Source organism: Paramormyrops kingsleyae, chromosome 6, assembly GCF_048594095.1.
Source record: "Paramormyrops kingsleyae isolate MSU_618 chromosome 6, PKINGS_0.4, whole genome shotgun sequence".
Lineage (NCBI taxonomy): Eukaryota > Metazoa > Chordata > Actinopteri > Osteoglossiformes > Mormyridae > Paramormyrops > Paramormyrops kingsleyae.
Genome location: NC_132802.1, coordinates 39,005,950 through 39,033,655, shown reverse-complemented (window position 1 = coordinate 39,033,655; position 27,706 = coordinate 39,005,950). Strand labels below are relative to the sequence as shown.

At 40.8% G+C, this 27,706-nt stretch overlaps 2 long non-coding RNA genes across 3 annotated transcripts; both read right to left on the bottom strand.

Annotated features, from left to right (window-relative positions):
- Positions 1–8,514: 8,514 nt before the first annotated feature.
- On the bottom strand, positions 8,515–10,399 carry LOC140591797 (uncharacterized). The gene is made up of 3 exons (XR_011992099.1): positions 10,319–10,399; positions 9,980–10,065; positions 8,515–8,973 (listed from the first exon to the last, which is right to left on the bottom strand). It is a non-coding gene; the product is annotated as an uncharacterized lncRNA (long non-coding RNA).
- An 11,964-nt stretch (positions 10,400–22,363) lies between these two features.
- Positions 22,364–24,824, bottom strand: LOC140591796 (uncharacterized). 2 transcript variants are annotated; one of them, XR_011992098.1, is made up of 4 exons: positions 24,744–24,824; positions 24,405–24,490; positions 23,335–23,398; positions 22,364–22,445 (listed from the first exon to the last, which is right to left on the bottom strand). It is a non-coding gene; the product is annotated as an uncharacterized lncRNA (long non-coding RNA). The 2 variants fall into 2 exon arrangements; XR_011992097.1 differs by lacking the exon at positions 22,364–22,445 and having other exon boundaries at positions 22,997–23,398.
- Positions 24,825–27,706: the final 2,882 nt, after the last annotated feature.

Genomic DNA, 27,706 nt, shown 5'->3' with positions numbered 1-27,706 from the left:
TGTACCATCACCTGCAAAACATCCTCTGTAAGTGATGGAGTGTCCATTCTGGCTGGAGGGCAGTACACGAGGGACTGAATGTGGTGGCACTCAAATGGACGAAGGTTTGACCTCTCTGCAAACTCTGCATTAATTCTGCAGATATCCAGCTCACACATTGTTTTTTGTTCAGGACCCCATGTCCTTTTAATGACACGTACTGGTGTGCTGGGTGCTATAAAAGACTTTGCTACTGCAAACACTCCATTTGTGTAATCAACACACTGAGCACTGAGGTGGTTCTGTGCCGTAATGTCCATTTTGATGGGAGTGTGACGTCTTCGAAGATGTATCCGTAGGTTCCGTCTATTAAGGATTAGGCCACAGCTAGTACACTTCACTGTTTTCTGCTTTCTTTGGGTGAGAGGGTGGTAGTGCTGGTGCTGCTGAGGAGCCAGGATCAGAGGAACATGAAGAAAGTGAGGGGTGGAGGATGGGGACTGGGGGAGGGGGACATGCAGCTTCAGAAGCAGTAAAGGAGGGAGCAGGAGAGGCGGGAGGTGACTGATGCGCTTCCGTTGTGGTTGGCTTGGTTTCACTGATGCATTGGGATACATGATGTTTAAACTGGTCTTTGCGTATTATTGTTTGGCTGCAATAAAGACAATGAAAGTGTCCTGTGGGTCTGCAATAATTGTTGCATTTGCTGATGAAGAAACCTGCAAGACGGCAACATGAAGACCAAAGCTATCAACAGAAAAGAAAGGTATACACAGAACGGGACTGGGGGAGTGAGGTCAGGAGTAGCTGATCAGAAAGTTACAGTGTCAAACAAAACACAAACATAGGTAAATTAGCTTACCAATATTCACATGACTTCAGGGACTCCCACTAAGGAACTCCACATCATTTTGTCTATCTTGATTGTAAGAAGTGCATTCTACATTTAAGCATGTGTATGTTTTAAAACCACCAAAATCAATAGACCAATAAACATCATTAGGAATTACCTCTATGCTGTACTGCATGTCTCACGTGGCTCTGAATGTGTGTTGTAAATTTGAATTGTTGGTCAGTTGCATAAGTGCAGCATGGGCATCTGAACACACCGTCTAGGCAAAACCATGTTGCATCAGGACTGGCCTGTAAATGCGTTGGATGCTTTAAAACATAAACAATAAAACATTGTGTAAACTTACTGTTACTCTGAGGTGCACGCTCATTCTAACAACATAACATGCATGCAGAAGTAATGCAGCTTGTAAGGTTATCAGGCTGTGATATCGATAAAATATCTTATAGAGCATTCATATCATCAGCATTAACTTGAGTATCCTGAGCATCATAATATAGCCTAAACATCTGCATAATATACTATTTTTACATAAATACCATTGAGGTTGTTGGTGTAATTTAATAATATATCGGTCACATACTCCATAACTCTTAATAAAACAATTCGGTCATCATAATCAGAAAAACTCAAAAGCACCTGTCGTAGTCTGTTTTCTACATATGCATTTGTGATAAATATTTTGCAATATTGTCATATAATTTTTAGGACATAAGGCCCAGACCTGCGGTCCCTGAAACAAAAGAGAAACAACCTAGCAGCAAAACGTACCGTCTGCGTTTTCTAGTGTTACGCCCTAAAACAAAACATATATACATGATTTATTTATTCAAATTTCATTTTAGTCTATTCAATGTGTTACCCTTCTCATGTTCTGAATCTAAGGGCATTTCAAGTCCGGAAATTTTAACTAGAGACACAATATTTAAGTAGAGGCATACCCAATTTCATTTTAGTCTATTCAATGTGTTACCCTTCTCATGTTCTGAATCTAAGGGCATTTCAAGTCCGGAAATTTTAACTAGAGACACAATATTTAAGTAGAGGCATACCCAAGCGAAACAAGAGAAAGTGTGAAACAAGCACAACTACTTTAGCCCAAGTTTTTAAAAATGAGAAAAAGCCGTAATCAGTTTAACAGTTTTATTTCAATGTCAAAGAGAAAAAAAAACACTTCACCAAAGGCGAAGATCCATCCATAGCGGCTCTGGGTCCCGTCAGTGTAGCACAAAGCTAGCGTGATCTAGGCTGCCATTATCCAAGGAGCAGGGCCAGGCGCGTGCCACCCGTTTGAACAATGCGGGCGAAATAACTGCCTTATGGGATGCGAAGCTTGCGCATGCGCAGTGACGCAGACGCGCCTTTCAAAATGGCGACGGCAGCAACACACGCGAAAGATCGATCTCCTGTATTTTCTTAGTTTTATTCTAAACAAGATGCCCCGATTTCATTTAAATACATTTAATAGCTGTAGGAACTAGTGAGCGGTATTTAGCAACATGCTATGTTAGAATAATGCCATCAAACGTGTCTGTTAAGCATATCACAGCGGACATACACGGAGGAAACATGGGGTAGAATCAAACAGGCCACAGGCTTTGAGATAGGCTGGCTCCCCAAGCTATTGCCCCCATTTAGCCCGAATGTCATAGACCTCCCCCCCCCCCCCACATCCTGACAAAGATGTATTTAGTTGTATTTTGTTATCAGGGTGATCGTCCGTTCGCAGGCCACTTTGGCCATGTGGTGTAGTCATAAACCGTCGCGGATGTTTACCCGAAACCGGGGCATCAAACAAAGAATAAGGATTCCTTAGACAACCCATTTCAAAATATGGCAGCAACAAACGGAGTGCCCAGTTATTTCAAATAAACCATGACCTTTTTTTAAAGTATTGAAGCACTTTTCTACCAATGTGAATAATAAACATTTTAGACAAAAAAAATCAACGAATAACGCTGGTAATTCGTTGTCAAAATGAGCGTACGGCATTAGCCCAGAAGAGGGGTGGCAATTTGCATATGTGAAAGCCTATGTGAATGAGACACAGGTCCAAAACTTTTAACTAGAGACACAATATTTAAGTAGAGGCATACCCAAGCGAAACAAGAGAAAGTGTGAAACAAGCACAACTACTTTAGCCCAAGTTTTTAAAAATGAGAAAAAGCCGTAATCAGTTTAACAGTTTTATTTCAATGTCAAAGAGAAAAAAAAACACTTCACCAAAGGCGAAGATCCATCCATAGCGGCTCTGGGTCCCGTCAGTGTAGCACAAAGCTAGCGTGATCTAGGCTGCCATTATCCAAGGAGCAGGGCCAGGCGCGTGCCACCCGTTTGAACAATGCGGGCGAAATAACTGCCTTATGGGATGCGAAGCTTGCGCATGCGCAGTGACGCAGACGCGCCTTTCAAAATGGCGGCGGCAGCAACACACGCGAAAGATCGATCTCCTGTATTTTCTTAGTTTTATTCTAAACAAGATGCCCCGATTTCATTTAAATACATTTAATAGCTGTAGGAACTAGTGAGCGGTATTTAGCAACATGCTATGTTAGAATAATGCCATCAAACGTGTCTGTTAAGCATATCACAGCGGACATACACGGAGGAAACATGGGGTAGAATCAAACAGGCCACAGGCTTTGAGATAGGCTGGCTCCCCAAGCTATTGCCCCCATTTAGCCCGAATGTCATAGACCTGCCCCGCCCCACATCCTGACAAAGATGTATTTAGTTGTATTTTGTTATCAGGGTGATCGTCCGTTCGCAGGCCACTTTGGCCATGTGGTGTAGTCATAAACCGTCGCGGATGTTTACCCGAAACCGGGGCATCAAACAAAGAATAAGGATTCCTTAGACAACCCATTTCAAAATATGGCAGCAACAAACGGAGTGCCCAGTTATTTCAAATAAACCATGACCTTTTTTTAAAGTATTGAAGCACTTTTCTACCAATGTGAATAATAAACATTTTAGACAAAAAAAATCAACGAATAACGCTGGCAATTCGTTGTCAAAATGAGCGTACGGCATTAGCCCAGAAGAGGGGTGGCAATTTGCATATGTGAAAGCCTATGTGAATGAGACACAGGTCCCAAACTTTTAACTAGAGACACAATATTTAAGTAGAGGCATACCCAAGCGAAACAAGAGAAAGTGTGAAACAAGCACAACTATTTTAGCGGTGAGGGTAAAATGCGGACCGTTTACAAACAGCGGATTCCGTGTTTAATAGTGTTGAGGCAATGTTTTCTAGCCATTTAAGAAAGGCAGCAAAGGTTTTTTTTTATACCTTTAAACATTAACAAAAACCGCTAATGTCTTTTCTTTAAAATTTTCAAGTCTATTTCTGTCTGGTTTTTCGCGATAAGTTGCGTGAACGCCTGAGTTAGTGTGTTTTTGGGGCTTGGATACACATCGAGGTCCTGACAGAAATAATTATGTCTGCTTTCACAAACCTAAAGTTAAACTTTAAAGCCCATCGGCGTGTGTGTGTGTGTGTGTGTGCTTGTGCACATGAGCACAAGCACATGGTTCAATGTAACTGTAGCAGCTTATTCCATTCATTCATTGTGCACATACACACATACACTCACCTAAAGGATTATTAGGAACACCATACTAATATGGTGTTTGACCCCCTTTCGCCTTCAGAACTGCCTTAATTCTACGTGGCATTGATTCAACAAGGTGCTGAAAGCATTCTTTAGAAATGTTGGCCCATATTGATAGGATAGCATCTTGCAGTTGATGGAGATTTGTGGGATGCACATCCAGGGCACGAAGCTCCCGTTCCAACACATCCCGAAGATGCTCTATTGGGTTGAGATCTGGTGACTGTTGGGGCCATTGTAGTACAGTGAACTCACTGTCATGTTCAAGAAATCAATTTGAAATGATTCGAGCTTTGTGACATGGTGCATTATCCTGCTGGAAGTAGCCATCAGAGGATGGGTACATGGTGGTCATAAAGGGATGGACATGGTCAGAAACAATGCTCAGGTAGGCCGTGGCATTTAAACGATGCCCAATTGGCACTAAGGGGCCTAAAGTGTGCCAAGAAAACATCCCCCACACCATTACACCACCACCAGCAGCCTGCACAGTGGTAACAAGGCATGATGGATCCATGTTCTCATTCTGTTTACGCCAAATTCTGACTCTACCATTTGAATGTCTCAACAGAAATCGAGACTCATCAGACCAGGCAACATTTTTCCAGTCTTCAACTGTCCAATTTTGGTGAGCTCGTGCAAATTGTAGCCTCTTTTTCCTATTTGTAGTGGAGATGAGTGGTACCCGGTGGGGTCTTCTGCTGTTGTAGCCCATCCGCCTCAAGGTTGTGCGTGTTGTGGCTTCACAAATGCTTTGCTGCATACCTCGGTTGTAACGAGTGGTTATTTCAGCCAAAGTTGCTCTTCTATCAGCTTGAATCAGTCGGACCATTCTCCTCTGACCTCTAGCATCAACAAGGCATTTTCGCCCAACGGGACTGCCGCATACTGGATGTTTTTCCCTTTGCACACCATTCTTTGTAAACCCTAGAAATGGTTGTGCGTGAAAATCCCAGTAACTGAGCAGATTGTGAAATACTCAGACCGGCCCGTCTGGCACCAACAACTATGCCACGCTCAAAATTGCTTAAATCACCTTTCTTTCCCATTCTGACATTCAGTTTGGAGTTCAGGAGATTGTCTTGACCAGGACCACACCCCTAAATGCATTGAAGCAACTGCCATGTGATTGGTTGATTAGATAATTGCATTAATGAGAAATTGAACAGGTGTTCCTAATAATCCTTTAGGTGAGCATATATGCTATGTCTAGATCTCCTGGGGAAATCAAGAGTGTTGCCCACAAACATTGTTCAGCTTTTGGCCTAACATGGTCCTTGCGTGTTTTAAAGTTGCGTGAAGTGGAGTGAGGAGCATTCTGAACATCAAACTATTTTAAGATAAATTGTCTGTAACAGGAAATTTAGTTTCTCGATTTATTTCTTATATATTATTTTGTTAATTATTGAGTTCAAAGTTTTGTAGTAAATGGTGATATTGTCATCAATTTGGTGATAATGCGAGCCAAACATTTCTCGAAAATGACATTTGCATACAGTAAGTAAAACATTCTGAAATCATATTTCTATTTTATTCTGCTGCTGCTTACATGTTTACATCTCTGTCTCTCTCGCTCTCTCTCTCCAGGACAGTGAAAGTAGGACTATTTACCCTTGTTTATGTAGCTGTAGGATGGCCATAATATAGTTTCAATCCGATATCGATGTAATGCTTGTCTGTGATGATTGGTTAACATATTGATTGGTGTATTAATATAGCCGGAAAGTAATAAAACCCATTGCAATCAAGTATACAGTGCCTTATAAAAGTATTCAGTTATCATAATTTTACTCAATTACAAAGGATAGTTAAACGTTTTCCAAATGAGCATTTTATTGCATTTCCAAAGGCACTGTAACTTATTTCTGTGCCAACATTAAAATTAAATAAACTTATGATTTAATGTCGATATGAGATGACAAATTATTCACAAATGATACAGAGGTGCCACTCATTTCCACATACAGTAACTCATCACAATTGGGTGCCACTGTGCTTTTTAATGAAAAGCTGATAAAACTTAAAATGTGGTTCGGTCATGTGTGTAGTCTGTGTGTAGACAAGGAAACAGAGGCATAGTAGCTGTTATTTTTTTATTCCAAAGTCATCCAATTTGCTATTTTCCTTACATACCCACCCATTCACTCACTCACTCACTGACCCACCCACCCATTCACACACCCAAGTCTTCCGTAAGGTGTTTGCAGAACTCGCTGCAGAACCCAGGCTGTGTGAAGTTCCCCTCGTCTTCCACGCCCAATGTAGCCTATGGGACAATAAATAATAAGCAAGCATACTTAGTATCAAAACAGAGCAACAATGTTTTTCATTGCATACTTTCAAGAAAATATTCAGGACCTGACACACAATAAATTGTTCTGGTGACTTTCTTTTTGCAACCACTGACTTCAGCAACAATTGTCAACATTCTTACACAGTATGCATACCTGGTAAGCTGTTCTTATAAGTCTCTAGACAGTGCTGGCAGCATTCCAGGCGATACAATCGTCGGAATTGTGCTTGATAGGCCGCACTGTACAGTTTCCATGGAACTACACCTGTAGGTTTCAAATTTAAGAATGATTCATTAGAGTAAAATCCCTTGTTAATGGGAATACAAACATCCTAACTCAAAGGGTATTCAAATATCATAATATGTTTTATACCTACTGTCAAGCCACTGAAAATGCGCTCGGGCACGGAATGTTTCCCTTCCGACTAAGTCCCAAAAAAAGGTGACAAACAAGTGACAGCTTTAAAAAAGCTTTGTCACCCTCGAACAGGACTACTTCTAAAAGGATATCCTCCAGGACGTCGAGGGGGATCTGTGAAAGAAATCATACAAGCACGCAAATATTATTTTACAATAGTTCTGTAATATAACAAAAACAGACAAAAATAGCATGACTTCTACATTCCAACTCCAACTGCTTAAAATGAAGCTCATTGTTTTCACATTTTTGTAGGGTACAGCACAGTAAGCACAGAGAAAAAAAGAGAAAAACAGCAGGTTCAGCTGTAAGATCAGCTACATAAATACCTGTTCAATGGAGATGGAACCCATTCCTCCTCCTCTACCATCTGTGCTTTCAACACATTGAATTTTCCTAAAAGAAATTATATTGTCACAACTATTGTAAAACTATGACATATTGTAATGGTATCACATAGAGTTGACTCCACCTGAGGGCACAGGTGTAAAACAATTTGATCACGTTGGGCACCAGACCTGGAAAAAGGCAGTCATGATACTACCAGCTTGTCAGACTGAAAAGCTTATATGCATATGGGTCAGAACAATGCATCAGAGTGATAAATATTACAGCATCAACTTTGTCAGGTGTATCAATCCCCACTAGGGTTGTAACGGTATACCGGTATGGCGGTTTATTGTGATATTGACATGTACGATTATCATATCATGCACATTTGCCTATCCGCGGTTTGGAAAAAAAAAAAAGAAACCAGATCTCACCTGCGCTGCTGTGTATATGAAACCCTTTTCCCGCTTTACTGCTTAGACTCCACCCATAAATGCACAGCGGCGAAAATGTCCGATAGTGGCTGCAAATTCTAATCTCTATTTCCCGCCGAAAAAAAAATTAAAATCTGCAGTATGGGAATATTTTGGGTATCCGAAAAATGATCGTGGGGTGGATATCCAGTTTGCAAGAAATGTGGACGAACAGTGGCCGCAAAAGGAGGAAATACGTCGAACATGTTCTCCCATATTCGCGAACACCATCCCTCCGTGAAGATAAAGGTAAGTTCCATTTATAACTTAAAGCCGTATTATTTCTGTGATGCAGAGGGAATCCCGGAATCCAGTCATGTAATTGGAGTCAATTACAGTATAATTCAGATGCCACGTAAAATGTCCGATTTCATAGATAGATGGATGAATAAATCAAAATATAGCTGTGCAGCAAATTAAATCGCGATGTGCGTCTGTGAATATACAGCGCAAAAAGGCTGCCGCTTGCTCATTAACCAACTACCCCCCCCCACACACACACACACACACACACACACACACACAGCGGCACAGATGATTATTTTGTCCTCCAGGTTCGTGTGCCGCCCCCCATAGAATCCCTCCCGGCGCCCTCCCAACTTCATCCCTTATCGTCTCCGCTCGCCCATCCTCTAGAAAAACGCTTTATTTAGATTATTTTTGTTTTCCTCCAAGTTCGTGTGCCGCCCCCCACGTGACATGAAAAAGTGCCGCCCCGGGCGGCTGCCCCGTTCGCCCTTGCTTAAAACCGCCACTGCATGATGGTCATGGTTTTTAAAGCGTCTGCTGTCTCATTCACTATGTGAAGACGTGAACACATGAACATATCCAGAGCTACTCTCAAGAGAACACTTAATGATTATTTTATAATTTTATTTAAAAGAATAATCATCAAATACACTAACTGAAAACTCATAGGTGTTTAGTACAAGTGGACACATTCTCTCACCTCAGCGGTCAAGATTGAGCCCTGAAAATCTCAACATGCTTACATTTCTTCATCATAATCTGACCTGAAAAAAAGCAAAGAAATGCATGCTGCTATGATAATCTCAGGAAAATATTAACAAACATGACCCTGCACATATTGCTCTCCCATATATGCTGTTAAAGAGGAAGGACAGTTTGATTTATTCTTGTCTAATATAAAGAGAAATAACTTATTCCTTATTTTGTTCAAATGGGAGATGCGCAGCTTTATTTTATTTATTTTTCCCCCAAAAGTTAGACTCATACTTCCATAAGTTTTTTTTATTTTCATTAAAAAAAAGTTTGTTACAATAAACCATGTTCATCCAAAAACCATATCTCTTTTTATTCATTTAAGGGTCATTGTAGCTGATGATTATACTAATAATAATGATAGTTTAATACCGTATACCACGAAACCGTGATATTTTCTGAGACGATTATCATACCGTGAAAATCTCATACCGTTACAACCCTAATCCCCACCTTCAGATCAGATCACTAAGACCAATTAATCTGACTCCATTAAATTATGCTGCTGTTTGTAATAGGGTCAGTGGTGGCCTAATGGATAGGGAAGTGCACTTGTAATCGAAAGGTGCCACTGAAGTACCCTGAGCAAGGTACCACCCCCAAGCACTGCTCTCCTCTGCAATGTCATGGTGTCATATAGGTTAAATGCAGAGTACACATTTTGTTGTTGTGCACTGTGTGCTGTGGTGTGTCAATGACAACTAATCACTTCACTTATATGCCATGCACTACGAGGCATCACAGAAAATATTTAAAAAGTATGACACAAAAGGAATTGTATTACTGATTAATGAATAGTTTGTTTCCAAGTTATAAATAATATAATAACCGATACATTAGATGTTAAAAGTTATAACACCCATAAACAATGACAACTGTATTACATGAAATGGTTGCCAATTGTTAAATGGTTTCCAAATTTGCGACTAAGAGAGCCCATGCGGCAATCAATCAAATGAGTCAATCAATATATAAACAAACAAACAAATACGGAGGAACAAAACATAAAACATGCACCTCTGAGTCTCTGATTTCCGATCGGGCACTTGTGTGCTCCAGATGTGGTAGTCCCCAGCAGTCATCACTGCACACTGGTAGATCTCCTGTCATACATATCAGACCATGCATGAAAATATTAACCAAATAAGTGTTTCACCACATTTCTGTGATACTGAGCCATCTTATGAAGCATATAACACTTTCTTAGGGTGGCTGAAGGTTGGTATACATTTAGCTGCAGATCAAGTACCCACTGCAAACATACATAAGTATACATATTCTAAAAAACATGGATGTGTTAAGGTTTTTATTAAGTTGTACAACCAGGCCCTCAAAAAATATATATTGTCTTCATACCAGGGGATGCTGCAGTTGTCATACCATGAGCTGGTGCTGCTGTTGTTGTTTGTGCTTGTTCGGCTGGTGCTTCAGCTGGTGCTGCAAAAAAGCACATTTTAAACCAAATGATTTAGAATGAGTTAAATCGGTTGTACTGCATGCATTTCTCATCAACGCTATGCTGTCTAGCATTTCTGACAGATTTGTAAGTTATAGCTTTATGATCTTTCAAATTGCAAAATAAACATGAGGAATCACCTACAATTAAAAGACAAATATAACTTCACGGCACCGGACAGCAAAATTACATAAACATGACATAAACATGACATTACCACTAATAATTTAGAATGAGGGTGGAATACATACCCAAAACTGTCTGACCATTGGAATTTAACTGTATGTCCACTCCTTTGCCCAATCTCTTCTTCATGCTTTCTATGGTTCTTGAATTTCTAGCATTGTTGTAGTGACACAAAATATTTCGCATCAAAAAGACATGCGATGAGGGAGTCATCATGTTGAGAAAATGATTGTTTTTCCTCATTCCAGCAAAGAGCTGTTCAGCACACGGGCTGTTGATCCAACCACGTAACTCTGGGACCAGTTCCACCTTTCGCAAGACATCCCTGGCATCTTTTGAGTTTGCCTCATGAAATCTATCATAAAGAGCATAATGCTCAGACGATCCAGTTATAGGGTGGCCATTTTCATCAGGAACTGGCTTCTTGGTGACTAGCCATGGCAAGCTCACTTTTATCTGTCCAGTAGTGGCACATCTGATGTTATCTTCAGTAGGCTCAAGTAACCTACCCCCATGAGGTTTGAAGGGTAATGATTCTGGATCTCTTAGGTTGGTATGTGTTGCCAACCCTCTCGCAAAATCATATAATACAATGTTTGGAAAATGTTTCATCGACAATAAAAGGTCAGCAAAGTCCCGGGGGCTCTCAGCCCTTATGTTGAACTTAACACCATACACCACAGCACAAGGACAGGTGACCACAGCCCATCCACCTGTTTAAGGAAACTGTAAATCAGAGTGCAACCATTCCAAGTAATGAAACTAAGAACTGTCTGTAAAAACGGTCTCTCAGTAATAGAACACAACTTACCAGAAGCTCCCCAGATCTGTGAAAACACCTTATCATAACTCGCTCTGTTCTTCATTTCTTGTTGAAGTCTCGTTACCAGGTCCATCCGTGAGCCTTTGGGGTCTATGCCACACTGTCGGCACAGAGCACGCACAGCTTCCATCTATAATGAACATTAGTATAGTTGGTCTGGCGTGGTTCAAAAACACACATCTTTGACAAAACTGACAAAAATTGACTTAAGTTCAGTACCTTGAGCTTAAGAAGTTCATCAGTCAGTCGGTCCTCTGTGAGGTTAAACTCAGATTCCTCCTTTGCACTACAAGCAGAATACACTTCTTTGTATTCAGTGTTGAGTACAACATCCCTATCTCTTGTGTGAGGACCAATCCACGGAGCCCAACTATGGTAACTGGGATGGACGACAAATGGGTTTGACTTGTTGCCTTTAAATGATGTTAGAAAATATTATTAACATAACAGTACATTATTCCACGATAAACAAAGTAAATGCTAGAATACTGTCATCCCACCTAGAACATTGTGCGGACTGTACTTACTTGGGACCAACCCACGGCTGATCATTTCAAGGGAAACCATCTCCCAGAAATTTTCAACACTTACCTTTCCATCAAAAGTCTGAGATGGTTCCTCAATGCTGCTCACTAAGGAAAGCAAGACTTAAGTAAGCATGTTCCAAACAGTCATAGCTGGATATGTGGTGCTTGAAACAATGTAAGACTAAGAAAATGAATAAATGTGTTCACTTACCAGGCATGCTAAAAACGCCCTTCTCATGAAGGTCCATCACAACAGATACTGGATGATAACCACACGATACACAAGCATATGTGTAACCGAGGTCTGACAGTGCTTCAAAGCTTAAATAAGCCTGCAGGACCCTTTCCCTGGATGGATAGGTTTTACCAGAGGTCTTCTCCAACACATCCATGGCACTCCCTACTGCCTGATGAGTCTGTGAAATTGATGTATGACATTTAAAGGCTTTACAATATATTATTTTGATAAAGTATTCGTAATTGTTTTAAATGATTAAAACAACAGAACATGGTTCCTACCTGAAGTGTATTGCGTAGAAAATGGCACATGTATATGGACAGAAGTGTGTGGTCATCGAAATTGTGGACACCATCAGTCCACTCCTGGTATCGATATGCCATACCACACCTGTAGCACCATTTTCTGTACACTGAAATTCCTAATGGACACAAGCACCAGTAAATGTTACACATTTATCTTTCACCATTTTACACTGTGACATGTCTCTATACTTTGCACAGTACTAAAAGCCAGTGTATGAAATTATCTCAGTAAGCATACAAGTGTGAATTGCTGGGAAGGAGGCTAAGCTGCTGATAGTGGAAGTCATGGCTACACTGACATTTACAGTACATGTAGTGAGTAATGAAATGTTAAAATATCGATAATAAATATTTAAATAAAGAGAGAACATACCTTCTATGACATCAGTGATTGTTAGGATTTTAGCCTTAGATGTAATCAGCACAGGTTCGCTTAGAGGAGTGGGCTCTAAACATTCTGAGCAAAAGGTTTCTGATGGTATGAAGTGCACAGGGAAATGAATGGTCTTGACCACGTCTGAGGGGAAAATCGCAGGCAGTTTCTTCTTATGAAAAATGTATTGAACCATCCGCGACAGATTTTTGCCTTCAGGTGAGTATGGAGCTCCTTCTTCTAGGTCAAAACTTTCCATGTCAATTGGAAAATGTTCTGTGATGTTCTCCTCCACACTTCTGGTTTTTCTGAAGAGTGCCTGGTCTGTTTCAAATAAATGCCACTTGGCAACATATTTAGGTATGCATGACTGCCTTGGGTTCGCGCAAGGACAATGCCATGAAATGATTTTAGAATTGTACCTTACCACCACTCTGCCAAGCCGGCTGTAATAGGAGATAGTTGACTCGTATACAGAAATGTGCTTTTTGTAGGGGGGTCCACACACAGTCACCAGACAGGACAACGGGACTCCTGCATCATTTGCTTCTCTCTGACGTACCAAACACCTTTCCTTTTTGTCTTCCCCAAACCACTTGTCATGTACCATCACCTGCAAAACATCCTCTGTAAGTGATGGAGTGTCCATTCTGGCTGGAGGGCAGTACACGAGGGACTGAATGTGGTGGCACTCAAATGGACGAAGGTTTGACCTCTCTGCAAACTCTGCATTAATTCTGCAGATATCCAGCTCACACATTGTTTTTTGTTCAGGACCCCATGTCCTTTTAATGACACGTACTGGTGTGCTGGGTGCTATAAAAGACTTTGCTACTGCAAACACTCCATTTGTGTAATCAACACACTGAGCACTGAGGTGGTTCTGTGCCGTAATGTCCATTTTGATGGGAGTGTGACGTCTTCGAAGATGTATCCGTAGGTTCCGTCTATTAAGGATTAGGCCACAGCTAGTACACTTCACTGTTTTCTGCTTTCTTTGGGTGAGAGGGTGGTAGTGCTGGTGCTGCTGAGGAGCCAGGATCAGAGGAACATGAAGAAAGTGAGGGGTGGAGGATGGGGACTGGGGGAGGGGGACATGCAGCTTCAGAAGCAGTAAAGGAGGGAGCAGGAGAGGCGGGAGGTGACTGATGCGCTTCCGTTGTGGTTGGCTTGGTTTCACTGATGCATTGGGATACATGATGTTTAAACTGGTCTTTGCGTATTATTGTTTGGCTGCAATAAAGACAATGAAAGTGTCCTGTGGGTCTGCAATAATTGTTGCATTTGCTGATGAAGAAACCTGCAAGACGGCAACATGAAGACCAAAGCTATCAACAGAAAAGAAAGGTATACACAGAACGGGACTGGGGGAGTGAGGTCAGGAGTAGCTGATCAGAAAGTTACAGTGTCAAACAAAACACAAACATAGGTAAATTAGCTTACCAATATTCACATGACTTCAGGGACTCCCACTAAGGAACTCCACATCATTTTGTCTATCTTGATTGTAAGAAGTGCATTCTACATTTAAGCATGTGTATGTTTTAAAACCACCAAAATCAATAGACCAATAAACATCATTAGGAATTACCTCTATGCTGTACTGCATGTCTCACGTGGCTCTGAATGTGTGTTGTAAATTTGAATTGTTGGTCAGTTGCATAAGTGCAGCATGGGCATCTGAACACACCGTCTAGGCAAAACCTTGTTGCATCAGGACTGGCCTGTAAATGCGTTGGATGCTTTAAAACATAAACAATAAAACATTGTGTAAACTTACTGTTACTCTGAGGTGCACGCTCATTCTAACAACATAACATGCATGCAGAAGTAATGCAGCTTGTAAGGTTATCAGGCTGTGATATCGATAAAATATCTTATAGAGCATTCATATCATCAGCATTAACTTGAGTATCATGAGCATCATAATATAGCCTAAACATCTGCATAATTAACAATCATAATATACTATTTTTACATAAATACCATTGAGGTTGTTGGTGTAATTTAATAATATATCGGTCACATACTCCATAACTCTTAATAAAACAATTCGGTCATCATAATCAGAAAAACTCAAAAGCACCTGTCGTAGTCTGTTTTCTACATATGCATTTGTGATAAATATTTTGCAATATTGTCATATAATTTTTAGGACATAAGGCCCAGACCTGCGGTCCCTGAAACAAAAGAGAAACAACCTAGCAGCAAAACGTACCGTCTGCGTTTTCTAGTGTTACGCCCTAAAACAAAACATATATACATGATTTATTTATTCAAATTTCATTTTAGTCTATTCAATGTGTTACCCTTCTCATGTTCTGAATCTAAGGGCATTTCAAGTCCGGAAATTTTAACTAGAGACACAATATTTAAGTAGAGGCATACCCAAGCGAAACAAGAGAAAGTGTGAAACAAGCACAACTACTTTAGCCCAAGTTTTTAAAAATGAGAAAAAGCCGTAATCAGTTTAACAGTTTTATTTCAATGTCAAAGAGAAAAAAAAACACTTCACCAAAGGCGAAGATCCATCCATAGCGGCTCTGGGTCCCGTCAGCGTAGCACAAAGCTAGCGTGATCTAGGCTGCCATTATCCAAGGAGCAGGGCCAGGCGCGTGCCACCCGTTTGAACAATGCGGGCGAAATAACTGCCTTATGGGATGCGAAGCTTGCGCATGCGCAGTGACGCAGACGCGCCTTTCAAAATGGCGGCGGCAGCAACACACGCGAAAGATCGATCTCCTGTATTTTCTTAGTTTTATTCTAAACAAGATGCCCCGATTTCATTTAAATACATTTAATAGCTGTAGGAACTAGTGAGCGGTATTTAGCAACATGCTATGTTAGAATAATGCCATCAAACGTGTCTGTTAAGCATATCACAGCGGACATACACGGAGGAAACATGGGGTAGAATCAAACAGGCCACAGGCTTTGAGATAGGCTGGCTCCCCAAGCTATTGCCCCCATTTAGCCCGAATGTCATAGACCTCTCCCCCCCCCCACATCCTGACAAAGATGTATTTAGTTGTATTTTGTTATCAGGGTGATCGTCCGTTCGCAGGCCACTTTGGCCATGTGGTGTAGTCATAAACCGTCGCGGATGTTTACCCGAAACCGGGGCATCAAACAAAGAATAAGGATTCCTTAGACAACCCATTTCAAAATATGGCAGCAACAAACGGAGTGCCCAGTTATTTCAAATAAACCATGACCTTTTTTTTAAAGTATTGAAGCACTTTTCTACCAATGTGAATAATAAACATTTTAGACAAAAAAAATCAACGAATAACGCTGGTAATTCGTTGTCAAAATGAGCGTACGGCATTAGCCCAGAAGAGGGGTGGCAATTTGCATATGTGAAAGCCTATGTGAATGAGACACAGGTCCAAAACTTTTAACTAGAGACACAATATTTAAGTAGAGGCATACCCAAGCGAAACAAGAGAAAGTGTGAAACAAGCACAACTACTTTAGCCCAAGTTTTTAAAAATGAGAAAAAGCCGTAATCAGTTTAACAGTTTTATTTCAATGTCAAAGAGAAAAAAAAACACTTCACCAAAGGCGAAGATCCATCCATAGCGGCTCTGGGTCCCGTCAGTGTAGCACAAAGCTAGCGTGATCTAGGCTGCCATTATCCAAGGAGCAGGGCCAGGCGCGTGCCACCCGTTTGAACAATGCGGGCGAAATAACTGCCTTATGGGATGCGAAGCTTGCGCATGCGCAGTGACGCAGACGCGCCTTTCAAAATGGCGGCGGCAGCAACACACGCGAAAGATCGATCTCCTGTATTTTCTTAGTTTTATTCTAAACAAGATGCCCCGATTTCATTTAAATACATTTAATAGCTGTAGGAACTAGTGAGCGGTATTTAGCAACATGCTATGTTAGAATAATGCCATCAAACGTGTCTGTTAAGCATATCACAGCGGACATACACGGAGGAAACATGGGGTAGAATCAAACAGGCCACAGGCTTTGAGATAGGCTGGCTCCCCAAGCTATTGCCCCCATTTAGCCCGAATGTCATAGACCTCCCCCCCCCCACATCCTGACAAAGATGTATTTAGTTGTATTTTGTTATCAGGGTGATCGTCCGTTCGCAGGCCACTTTGGCCATGTGGTGTAGTCATAAACCGTCGCGGATGTTTACCCGAAACCGGGGCATCAAACAAAGAATAAGGATTCCTTAGACAACCCATTTCAAAATATGGCAGCAACAAACGGAGTGCCCAGTTATTTCAAATAAACCATGACCTTTTTTTAAAGTATTGAAGCACTTTTCTACCAATGTGAATAATAAACATTTTAGACAAAAAAAATCAACGAATAACGCTGGTAATTCGTTGTCAAAATGAGCGTACGGCATTAGCCCAGAAGAGGGGTGGCAATTTGCATATGTGAAAGCCTATGTGAATGAGACACAGGTCCAAAACTTTTAACTAGAGACACAATATTTAAGTAGAGGCATACCCAAGCGAAACAAGAGAAAGTGTGAAACAAGCACAACTACTTTAGCCCAAGTTTTTAAAAATGAGAAAAAGCCGTAATCAGTTTAACAGTTTTATTTCAATGTCAAAGAGAAAAAAAAACACTTCACCAAAGGCGAAGATCCATCCATAGCGGCTCTGGGTCCCGTCAGTGTAGCACAAAGCTAGCGTGATCTAGGCTGCCATTATCCAAGGAGCAGGGCCAGGCGCGTGCCACCCGTTTGAACAATGCGGGCGAAATAACTGCCTTATGGGATGCGAAGCTTGCGCATGCGCAGTGACGCAGACGCGCCTTTCAAAATGGCGGCGGCAGCAACACACGCGAAAGATCGATCTCCTGTATTTTCTTAGTTTTATTCTAAACAAGATGCCCCGATTTCATTTAAATACATTTAATAGCTGTAGGAACTAGTGAGCGGTATTTAGCAACATGCTATGTTAGAATAATGCCATCAAACGTGTCTGTTAAGCATATCACAGCGGACATACACGGAGGAAACATGGGGTAGAATCAAACAGGCCACAGGCTTTGAGATAGGCTGGCTCCCCAAGCTATTGCCCCCATTTAGCCCGAATGTCATAGACCTGCCCCGCCCCACATCCTGACAAAGATGTATTTAGTTGTATTTTGTTATCAGGGTGATCGTCCGTTCGCAGGCCACTTTGGCCATGTGGTGTAGTCATAAACCGTCGCGGATGTTTACCCGAAACCGGGGCATCAAACAAAGAATAAGGATTCCTTAGACAACCCATTTCAAAATATGGCAGCAACAAACGGAGTGCCCAGTTATTTCAAATAAACCATGACCTTTTTTTAAAGTATTGAAGCACTTTTCTACCAATGTGAATAATAAACATTTTAGACAAAAAAAATCAACGAATAACGCTGGCAATTCGTTGTCAAAATGAGCGTACGGCATTAGCCCAGAAGAGGGGTGGCAATTTGCATATGTGAAAGCCTATGTGAATGAGACACAGGTCCCAAACTTTTAACTAGAGACACAATATTTAAGTAGAGGCATACCCAAGCGAAACAAGAGAAAGTGTGAAACAAGCACAACTATTTTAGCGGTGAGGGTAAAATGCGGACCGTTTACAAACAGCGGATTCCGTGTTTAATAGTGTTGAGGCAATGTTTTCTAGCCATTTAAGAAAGGCAGCAAAGGTTTTTTTTTATACCTTTAAACATTAACAAAAACCGCTAATGTCTTTTCTTTAAAATTTTCAAGTCTATTTCTGTCTGGTTTTTCGCGATAAGTTGCGTGAACGCCTGAGTTAGTGTGTTTTTGGGGCTTGGATACACATCGAGGTCCTGACAGAAATAATTATGTCTGCTTTCACAAACCTAAAGTTAAACTTTAAAGCCCATCGGCGTGTGTGTGTGTGTGTGTGCTTGTGCACATGAGCACAAGCACATGGTTCAATGTAACTGTAGCAGCTTATTCCATTCATTCATTGTGCACATACACACATACACTCACCTAAAGGATTATTAGGAACACCATACTAATATGGTGTTTGACCCCCTTTCGCCTTCAGAACTGCCTTAATTCTACGTGGCATTGATTCAACAAGGTGCTGAAAGCATTCTTTAGAAATGTTGGCCCATATTGATAGGATAGCATCTTGCAGTTGATGGAGATTTGTGGGATGCACATCCAGGGCACGAAGCTCCCGTTCCAACACATCCCGAAGATGCTCTATTGGGTTGAGATCTGGTGACTGTTGGGGCCATTGTAGTACAGTGAACTCACTGTCATGTTCAAGAAATCAATTTGAAATGATTCGAGCTTTGTGACATGGTGCATTATCCTGCTGGAAGTAGCCATCAGAGGATGGGTACATGGTGGTCATAAAGGGATGGACATGGTCAGAAACAATGCTCAGGTAGGCCGTGGCATTTAAACGATGCCCAATTGGCACTAAGGGGCCTAAAGTGTGCCAAGAAAACATCCCCCACACCATTACACCACCACCAGCAGCCTGCACAGTGGTAACAAGGCATGATGGATCCATGTTCTCATTCTGTTTACGCCAAATTCTGACTCTACCATTTGAATGTCTCAACAGAAATCGAGACTCATCAGACCAGGCAACATTTTTCCAGTCTTCAACTGTCCAATTTTGGTGAGCTCGTGCAAATTGTAGCCTCTTTTTCCTATTTGTAGTGGAGATGAGTGGTACCCGGTGGGGTCTTCTGCTGTTGTAGCCCATCCGCCTCAAGGTTGTGCGTGTTGTGGCTTCACAAATGCTTTGCTGCATACCTCGGTTGTAACGAGTGGTTATTTCAGCCAAAGTTGCTCTTCTATCAGCTTGAATCAGTCGGACCATTCTCCTCTGACCTCTAGCATCAACAAGGCATTTTCGCCCAACGGGACTGCCGCATACTGGATGTTTTTCCCTTTGCACACCATTCTTTGTAAACCCTAGAAATGGTTGTGCGTGAAAATCCCAGTAACTGAGCAGATTGTGAAATACTCAGACCGGCCCGTCTGGCACCAACAACTATGCCACGCTCAAAATTGCTTAAATCACCTTTCTTTCCCATTCTGACATTCAGTTTGGAGTTCAGGAGATTGTCTTGACCAGGACCACACCCCTAAATGCATTGAAGCAACTGCCATGTGATTGGTTGATTAGATAATTGCATTAATGAGAAATTGAACAGGTGTTCCTAATAATCCTTTAGGTGAGCATATATGCTATGTCTAGATCTCCTGGGGAAATCAAGAGTGTTGCCCACAAACATTGTTCAGCTTTTGGCCTAACATGGTCCTTGCGTGTTTTAAAGTTGCGTGAAGTGGAGTGAGGAGCATTCTGAACATCAAACTATTTTAAGATAAATTGTCTGTAACAGGAAATTTAGTTTCTCGATTTATTTCTTATATATTATTTTGTTAATTATTGAGTTCAAAGTTTTGTAGTAAATGGTGATATTGTCATCAATTTGGTGATAATGCGAGCCAAACATTTCTCGAAAATGACATTTGCATACAGTAAGTAAAACATTCTGAAATCATATTTCTATTTTATTCTGCTGCTGCTTACATGTTTACATCTCTGTCTCTCTCGCTCTCTCTCTCCAGGACAGTGAAAGTAGGACTATTTACCCTTGTTTATGTAGCTGTAGGATGGCCATAATATAGTTTCAATCCGATATCGATGTAATGCTTGTCTGTGATGATTGGTTAACATATTGATTGGTGTATTAATATAGCCGGAAAGTAATAAAACCCATTGCAATCAAGTATACAGTGCCTTATAAAAGTATTCAGTTATCATAATTTTACTCAATTACAAAGGATAGTTAAACGTTTTCCAAATGAGCATTTTATTGCATTTCCAAAGGCACTGTAACTTATTTCTGTGCCAACATTAAAATTAAATAAACTTATGATTTAATGTCGATATGAGATGACAAATTATTCACAAATGATACAGAGGTGCCACTCATTTCCACATACAGTAACTCATCACAATTGGGTGCCACTGTGCTTTTTAATGAAAAGCTGATAAAACTTAAAATGTGGTTCGGTCATGTGTGTAGTCTGTGTGTAGACAAGGAAACAGAGGCATAGTAGCTGTTATTTTTTTATTCCAAAGTCATCCAATTTGCTATTTTCCTTACATACCCACCCATTCACTCACTCACTCACTGACCCACCCACCCATTCACACACCCAAGTCTTCCGTAAGGTGTTTGCAGAACTCGCTGCAGAACCCAGGCTGTGTGAAGTTCCCCTCGTCTTCCACGCCCAATGTAGCCTATGGGACAATAAATAATAAGCAAGCATACTTAGTATCAAAACAGAGCAACAATGTTTTTCATTGCATACTTTCAAGAAAATATTCAGGACCTGACACACAATAAATTGTTCTGGTGACTTTCTTTTTGCAACCACTGACTTCAGCAACAATTGTCAACATTCTTACACAGTATGCATACCTGGTAAGCTGTTCTTATAAGTCTCTAGACAGTGCTGGCAGCATTCCAGGCGATACAATCGTCGGAATTGTGCTTGATAGGCCGCACTGTACAGTTTCCATGGGACTACACCTGTAGGTTTCAAATTTAAGAATGATTCATTAGAGTAAAATCCCTTGTTAATGGGAATACAAACATCCTAACTCAAAGGGTATTCAAATATCATAATATGTTTTATACCTACTGTCAAGCCACTGAAAATGCGCTCGGGCACGGAATGTTTCCCTTCCGACTAAGTCCCAAAAAAAGGTGACAAACAAGTGACAGCTTTAAAAAAGCTTTGTCACCCTCGAACAGGACTACTTCTAAAAGGATATCCTCCAGGACGTCGAGGGGGATCTGTGAAAGAAATCATACAAGCACGCAAATATTATTTTACAATAGTTCTGTAATATAACAAAAACAGACAAAAATAGCATGACTTCTACATTCCAACTCCAACTGCTTAAAATGAAGCTCATTGTTTTCACATTTTTGTAGGGTACAGCACAGTAAGCACAGAGAAAAAAAGAGAAAAACAGCAGGTTCAGCTGTAAGATCAGCTACATAAATACCTGTTCAATGGAGATGGAACCCATTCCTCCTCCTCTACCATCTGTGCTTTCAACACATTGAATTTTCCTAAAAGAAATTATATTGTCACAACTATTGTAAAACTATGACATATTGTAATGGTATCACATAGAGTTGACTCCACCTGAGGGCACAGGTGTAAAACAATTTGATCACGTTGGGCACCAGACCTGGAAAAAGGCAGTCATGATACTACCAGCTTGTCAGACTGAAAGGCTTATATGCATATGGGTCAGAACAATGCATCAGAGTGATAAATATTACAGCATCAACTTTGTAAGGTGTATCAATCCCCACTAGGGTTGTAACGGTATACCGGTATGGCGGTTTATTGTGATATTGACATGTACGATTATCATATCATGCACATTTGCCTATCCGCGGTTTGGAAAAAAAAAAAAGAAACCAGATCTCACCTGCGCTGCTGTGTATATGCAACTTCTTTCCGCTTTACTGCTTAGACTCCACCCATAAATGCACAGCGGCGAAAATGTCCGATAGTGGCTGCAAATTCTAATCTCTATTTCCTGCCGAAAAAAAAATTAAAATCTGCAGTATGGGAATATTTTGGGTATCCGAAAAATGATCGTGGGGTGGATATCCAGTTTGCAAGAAATGTGGACGAACAGTGGCCGCAAAAGGAGGAAATACGTCGAACATGTTCTCCCATATTCGCGAACACCATCCCTCCGTGAAGATAAAGGTAAGTTCCATTTATAACTTAAAGCCGTATTATTTCTGTGATGCAGAGGGAATCCCGGAATCCAGTCATGTAATTGGAGTCAATTACAGTATAATTCAGATGCCACGTAAAATGTCCGATTTGATAGATAGATGGATGAATAAATCAAAATATAGCTGTGCAGCAAATTAAATCGCGATGTGCGTCTGTGAATATACAGCGCAAAAAGGCTGCCGCTTGCTCATTAACCAACTACCCCCCCCCCCCCCCCCCACACACACACACACACACACACACACACACACACACAGCGGCACAGATGATTATTTTGTCCTCCAGGTTCGTGTGCCGCCCCCCATAGAATCCCTCCCGGCGCCCTCCCAACTTCATCCCTTATCGTCTCCGCTCGCCCATCCTCTAGAAAAACGCTTTATTTAGATTATTTTTGTTTTCCTCCAAGTTCGTGTGCCGCCCCCCACGTGACATGAAAAAGTGCCGCCCCGGGCGGCTGCCCCGTTCGCCCATGCCTAAAACCGCCACTGCATGATGGTCATGGTTTTTAAAGCGTCTGCTGTCTCATTCACTATGTGAAGACGTGAACACATGAACATATCCAGAGCTACTCTCAAGAGAACACTTAATGATCATTTTATAATTTTATTTAAAAGAATAATCATCAAATACACTAACTGAAAACTCATAGGTGTTTAGTACAAGTGGACACATTCTCTCACCTCAGCGGTCAAGATTGAGCCCTGAAAATCTCAACATGCTTACATTTCTTCATCATAATCTGACCTGAAAAAAAGCAAAGAAATGCATGCTGCTATGATAATCTCAGGAAAATATTAACAAACATGACCCTGCACATATTGCTCTCCCATATATGCTGTTAAAGAGGAAGGACAGTTTGATTTATTCTTGTCTAATATAAAGAGAAATAACTTATTCCTTATTTTGTTCAAATGGGAGATGCGCAGCTTTATTTTATTTATTTTTCCCCCAAAAGTTAGACTCATACTTCCATAAGTTTTTTTTATTTTCATTAAAAAAAAGTTTGTTACAATAAACCATGTTCATCCAAAAACCATATCTCTTTTTATTCATTTAAGGGTCATTGTAGCTGATGATTATACTAATAATAATGATAGTTTAATACCGTATACCACGAAACCGTGATATTTTCTGAGACGATTATCATACCGTGAAAATCTCATACCGTTACAACCCTAATCCCCACCTTCAGATCAGATCACTAAGACCAATTAATCTGACTCCATTAAATTATGCTGCTGTTTGTAATAGGGTCAGTGGTGGCCTAATGGATAGGGAAGTGCACTTGTAATCGAAAGGTGCCACTGAAGTACCCTGAGCAAGGTACCACCCCCAAGCACTGCTCTCCTCTGCAATGTCATGGTGTCATATAGGTTAAATGCAGAGTACACATTTTGTTGTTGTGCACTGTGTGCTGTGGTGTGTCAATGACAACTAATCACTTCACTTATATGCCATGCACTACGAGGCATCACAGAAAATATTTAAAAAGTATGACACAAAAGGAATTGTATTACTGATTAATGAATAGTTTGTTTCCAAGTTATAAATAATATAATAACCGATACATTAGATGTTAAAAGTTATAACACCCATAAACAATGACAACTGTATTACATGAAATGGTTGCCAATTGTTAAATGGTTTCCAAATTTGCGACTAAGAGAGCCCATGCGGCAATCAATCAAATGAGTCAATCAATATATAAACAAACAAACAAATACGGAGGAACAAAACATAAAACATGCACCTCTGAGTCTCTGATTTCCGATCGGGCACTTGTGTGCTCCAGATGTGGTAGTCCCCAGCAGTCATCACTGCACACTGGTAGATCTCCTGTCATACATATCAGACCATGCATGAAAATATTAACCAAATAAGTGTTTCACCACATTTCTGTGATACTGAGCCATCTTATGAAGCATATAACACTTTCTTAGGGTGGCTGAAGGTTGGTATACATTTAGCTGCAGATCAAGTACCCACTGCAAACATACATAAGTATACATATTCTAAAAAACATGGATGTGTTAAGGTTTTTATTAAGTTGTACAACCAGGCCCTCAAAAAATATATATTGTCTTCATACCAGGGGATGCTGCAGTTGTCATACCATGAGCTGGTGCTGCTGTTGTTGTTTGTGCTTGTTCGGCTGGTGCTTCAGCTGGTGCTGCAAAAAAGCACATTTTAAACCAAATGATTTAGAATGAGTTAAATCGGTTGTACTGCATGCATTTCTCATCAACGCTATGCTGTCTAGCATTTCTGACAGATTTGTAAGTTATAGCTTTATGATCTTTCAAATTGCAAAATAAACATGAGGAATCACCTACAATTAAAAGACAAATATAACTTCACGGCACCGGACAGCAAAATTACATAAACATGACATAAACATGACATTACCACTAATAATTTAGAATGAGGGTGGAATACATACCCAAAACTGTCTGACCATTGGAATTTAACTGTATGTCCACTCCTTTGCCCAATCTCTTCTTCATGCTTTCTATGGTTCTTGAATTTCTAGCATTGTTGTAGTGACACAAAATATTTCGCATCAAAAAGACATGCGATGAGGGAGTCATCATGTTGAGAAAATGATTGTTTTTCCTCATTCCAGCAAAGAGCTGTTCAGCACACGGGCTGTTGATCCAACCACGTAACTCTGGGACCAGTTCCACCTTTCGCAAGACATCCCTGGCATCTTTTGAGTTTGCCTCATGAAATCTATCATAAAGAGCATAATGCTCAGACGATCCAGTTATAGGGTGGCCATTTTCATCAGGAACTGGCTTCTTGGTGACTAGCCATGGCAAGCTCACTTTTATCTGTCCAGTAGTGGCACATCTGATGTTATCTTCAGTAGGCTCAAGTAACCTACCCCCATGAGGTTTGAAGGGTAATGATTCTGGATCTCTTAGGTTGGTATGTGTTGCCAACCCTCTCGCAAAATCATATAATACAATGTTTGGAAAATGTTTCATCGACAATAAAAGGTCAGCAAAGTCCCGGGGGCTCTCAGCCCTTATGTTGAACTTAACACCATACACCACAGCACAAGGACAGGTGACCACAGCCCATCCACCTGTTTAAGGAAACTCTAAATCAGAGTGCAACCATTCCAAGTAATGAAACTAAGAACTGTCTGTAAAAACGGTCTCTCAGTAATAGAACACAACTTACCAGAAGCTCCCCAGATCTGTGAAAACACCTTATCATAACTCGCTCTGTTCTTCATTTCTTGTTGAAGTCTCGTTACCAGGTCCATCCGTGAGCCTTTGGGGTCTATGCCACACTGTCGGCACAGAGCACGCACAGCTTCCATCTATAATGAACATTAGTATAGTTGGTCTGGCGTGGTTCAAAAACACACATCTTTGACAAAACTGACAAAAATTGACTTAAGTTCAGTACCTTGAGCTTAAGAAGTTCATCAGTCAGTCGGTCCCCTGTGAGGTTAAACTCAGATTCCTCCTTTGCACTACAAGCAGAATACACTTCTTTGTATTCAGTGTTGAGTACAACATCCCTATCTCTTGTGTGAGGACCAATCCACGGAGCCCAACTATGGTAACTGGGATGGACGACAAATGGGTTTGACTTGTTGCCTTTAAATGATGTTAGAAAATATTATTAACATAACAGTACATTATTCCACGATAAACAAAGTAAATGCTAGAATACTGTCATCCCACCTAGAACATTGTGCGGACTGTACTTACTTGGGACCAACCCACGGCTGATCATTTCAAGGGAAACCATCTCCCAGAAATTTTCAACACTTACCTTTCCATCAAAAGTCTGAGATGGTTCCTCAATGCTGCTCACTAAGGAAAGCAAGACTTAAGTAAGCATGTTCCAAACAGTCATAGCTGGATATGTGGTGCTTGAAACAATGTAAGACTAAGAAAATGAATAAATGTGTTCACTTACCAGGCATGCTAAAAACGCCCTTCTCATGAAGGTCCATCACAACAGATACTGGATGATAACCACACGATACACAAGCATATGTGTAACCGAGGTCTGACAGTGCTTCAAAGCTTAAATAAGCCTGCAGGACCCTTTCCCTGGATGGATAGGTTTTACCAGAGGTCTTCTCCAACACATCCATGGCACTCCCTACTGCCTGATGAGTCTGTGAAATTGATGTATGACATTTAAAGGCTTTACAATATATTATTTTGATAAAGTATTCGTAATTGTTTTAAATGATTAAAACAACAGAACATGGTTCCTACCTGAAGTGTATTGCGTAGAAAATGGCACATGTATATGGACAGAAGTGTGTGGTCATCGAAATTGTGGACACCATCAGTCCACTCCTGGTATCGATATGCCATACCACACCTGTAGCACCATTTTCTGTACACTGAAATTCCTAATGGACACAAGCACCAGTAAATGTTACACATTTATCTTTCACCATTTTACACTGTGACATGTCTCTATACTTTGCACAGTACTAAAAGCCAGTGTATGAAATTATCTCAGTAAGCATACAAGTGTGAATTGCTGGGAAGGAGGCTAAGCTGCTGATAGTGGAAGTCATGGCTACACTGACATTTACAGTACATGTAGTGAGTAATGAAATGTTAAAATATCGATAATAAATATTTAAATAAAGAGAGAACATACCTTCTATGACATCAGTGATTGTTAGGATTTTAGCCTTAGATGTAATCAGCACAGGTTCGCTTAGAGGAGTGGGCTCTAAACATTCTGAGCAAAAGGTTTCTGATGGTATGAAGTGCACAGGGAAATGAATGGTCTTGACCACGTCTGAGGGGAAAATCGCAGGCAGTTTCTTCTTATGAAAAATGTATTGAACCATCCGCGACAGATTTTTGCCTTCAGGTGAGTATGGAGCTCCTTCTTCTAGGTCAAAACTTTCCATGTCAATTGGAAAATGTTCTGTGATGTTCTCCTCCACACTTCTGGTTTTTCTGAAGAGTGCCTGGTCTGTTTCAAATAAATGCCACTTGGCAACATATTTAGGTATGCATGACTGCCTTGGGTTCGCGCAAGGACAATGCCATGAAATGATTT